Genomic DNA, 3,531 nt, shown 5'->3' with positions numbered 1-3,531 from the left:
CCCCGAAGCCTAAGGAAAAAAGAGAGAGATCAGAGATCGCTCTTGCTTCCTTGCCTCCTCGACCACCGCCGGACTTCAGCCGGACCACCACCTGATGCCCTGTGCTCCGCCGGACCACCACATGAGGCCCTCACCTCCGCCGGACAACCGCCTGACGCCGTTGCTCCGCCGGACCAGCCCTCACCTCCGCCGGACCATCGCCTGACATCGTTGCTCCGCCTAACCACCACCTGAGGCCCGAACTTCTTCCGGACCACCACTTGAGGCCCTCACCTCAGCCGGAAAACCGCCTGACGCCGTTGCTCCTCCAGACCACATCATGAGGCCCAAACTTCTTCTGGACCACTACTTTAGGCCCTCACCTTCGCTGAACCACCGCCTGACGCTGTTGCTCCGCCTGATCACCACCTGAGGCCCTGACTTCTGCCGGACCACCACTTAAGGCCCGGACTCCGCTGGACCACCATCTTACACCCAAATTTCTACCGAAGTATCGCCCTGTCGACTACAGTTCTCCCAACCTCCATCGCTTATTACGGTCATTCTGACCTCCATCACAGGATAACGATCTTTTTTACCCCAGTCTCCTGTCGACTACGGTCCTCCCGACCTTCGTCGCCTACTACGGTCACTCTGACCTCCATCAAAAGAAAATGGTCTTTCAGACCTCGGTCTCCTGCCAACAACCTAGTTTCCTGCCAACAACGGTCATTCATACCCTGCTCTTCTGCCGACTACGGTCCTCCCGACCTCTGTCGCCTACTACAGTTACTCCGACCTCCATCTAAGGACAACGATCTTTCTGACCCCAGTCTCCTGCCGACTACAGTCCTCCCAACCGTCGTGGCCTATTACGGTCACTTCGACCTCCATCATAGGACAATGGTCTTTCTGACCCCAATCTTCTACCGACTACGGTCCTCCTGACCTCCATCGCCTACAACGGTCACTCCGACATCCATCATAAGAAAATGGTCTTTCAGACCTCGGTCTCCTTCCAACAACGTTCTTTCAGACCCTGGTCTCCTACCAACAACGGTCTTCCAGACCCTGGTCTTCTATCGACTATGGTCCTCCCGACCTCCATCGCCTATTACGGTCACTCTGACCTCCATCACAAGACAACAATCTTTCAGAGCTCAGTCTCCAGCTGAATACAGTCCTTCTGACCTCTATTGCCGACAATGGCCCTTTCAACCAAACAAACATGTCTATATTGATTATTGTAACTCCCACAATATAATGCGTTCTATATGACGTACATTTGTAACATCAAGCTAAGGCCTTCTCCCAAAGAAGGGCCTGATTTGTAATCAACTGCAAATGCTAGTGGATTCATTCAAACTAGGCTAGACCCCGTGGTTTTTCCCCCGTTTAAGGGGTTTTCCACGTAAAACTCTTGGCGTCTTATAAATGTTACACCCTCTCTCACTTATCTGCTTGTGTGCTGGATCTTCGTACAACGCTAAGACGTTAAACTACATATTTTAGCTACCATCGTGAATATTCCAGGATGTAACAGTTTAGCGCCGTCTGTGGGAAACTGGTTCCCGACTTGGGGGGCAAATATTTGCTCCAACCTCAAAAGGACATTCTTGTCAACTTCTTGACATTAGTCATAACTTCATAAATATCATAAGAATCAGATGCGGACTGGGAGGCAACCTTGACTCAAACTATGATCAAGAAGATCCCTCTAATGCTTTCAGTATCAAGATGATGTTTCAGAAAAATCCCTACAAATGCAAGGATACTTCTATGTTTTTTATAGTCCCTTGATGGACTTCTACTCCTTGGGCAATGTCTTAAACTTGACCTCAAAAAGGCAGTAATGGTCTAAAGATAGACCCTTCTTTACCTTTGATTCAGAATACAAGCGGCATTGGCCCCTCCCAGTCAAGAAAAAATCAATCCCAAGGGTATTAGACTTGACCTATTCAATACAGGTTAACGTCATCGAGCAAAGGCTCTGACATACAACCATGGATAGGTCTTACATCCTTGGTGGATTCTCTCAATCTCTTCCACACAGGTTAACGTCGTCGAGCAAAGGCTCCGACATACAACCTCGGATATATCTTACATCCTTGGTGGATTCTCTCGACCACTTCCACATAGGTTAAAGTCGTCGAGCAAAGGCTCCTACATACAACCTCGGATAGGTCTTACATCCTTGATGGATTCTCTTGACCTCTTCCACATAGGTTAACATCGTTGAGCAAAGGCTCCGACATACAACCTCGGATAGGTCTTACATCCTTGGTGGATTCTCTCGACCTCTTCTACACAGGTTAACGTTGTCGAGCAAAGGCTCCGACATACAACCTCGGATAGGTTTTACATCCTTGGTGGATTCACTCGACCTATTCCACATAGGTTAACATCGTCGAGCAAAGGCTCCGACATACAAACTCGGATAGGTCTCACATCCTTAGTGGATTCTCTCAACCTTTTCCATACAGGTTAACGTCGTCGAGCAAAGGCTCTAACATACAACCTCGGATAGGTATTACATCATTAGTGGATCCAATATAAGTTAACATCATCGAGCACAGCTCTGACATACAACCTCGAATAGGTCCTACATCCTTGGTGGATTCTCTCGACCTCTTCCATACAGGTTAACGTCATCGAGAAAAGGCTCTGCATAAAACCTCAGATAGGTCCTACATCCTTGATGAATTCTCTCGACCTCTTCCACACAAGTTAACATCGTCGAGCAAAGGCTCTAACATACAACCTCAGATAGGTCTTAAATCCTTGGTAGATTCTCTCGACCTCTTCCACACAAGTTAACATCATCGAGCAAAGGCTCTGACATACAACCTAGAATAGATCTTACATCCTTGGTGGATTCTCTCGACCTTTTCCACATAGGTTAACATCGTCAAGCAAAGGCTCCGACATACAACCTCGGATAGGTCTTACATCCTTGGTGGATTCTCTCAACCTCTTCCACACAGGTTAACATCGTCGAGCAAAGGCTCCGACATACAACCTCGGACAGGTCTCACATCCTTGGTGGATTCTCTCGACCTTTTCCACAGAGGTTAACGTCATCGAACAAAGGCTCCGACATACAACCTCAGATAGGACTTTCGTCGGAATTCTACCTGACGTCGGACTTCTGCCTATCGTCGATCTACTACTTATTGATGGGTTTTCATCGGTGTTCTACCTGACACAGTACTTCTACCCGATGTTGGACTCCTACCTATCATCGTATTTCTACTTATCATTGGAGTACTGCCCATCGATGGACTTTCATTGATCTTCTACCCGATTTAGTGCTTCTACCCGATGCGGGACTTCTTCCTGCCATCGGACTAAAACCTATCGTCTAACTTCTGTCTGTAGAGTGACTTTCGTCAGTCTTCTACCCGACTCAGTACTTCTTCCCGATGCCGGACTTCTTCCTGCCGGCTGACTTAAACCCATCTTCAGACTTCTATCTGTTGATGGACTTTCGTCGGTCTTCTACTCGACTCAGTTCTTCTTCCCAATGTCGGACTTCTTCCTGCCGTCGGACTA

This window comes from Dendrobium catenatum, unplaced genomic scaffold (assembly GCF_001605985.2).
Source record: "Dendrobium catenatum unplaced genomic scaffold, ASM160598v2 fragScaff_scaffold_51, whole genome shotgun sequence".
Taxonomy (NCBI): domain Eukaryota; kingdom Viridiplantae; phylum Streptophyta; class Magnoliopsida; order Asparagales; family Orchidaceae; genus Dendrobium; species Dendrobium catenatum.
This window is presented reverse-complemented; position numbering follows the sequence as displayed.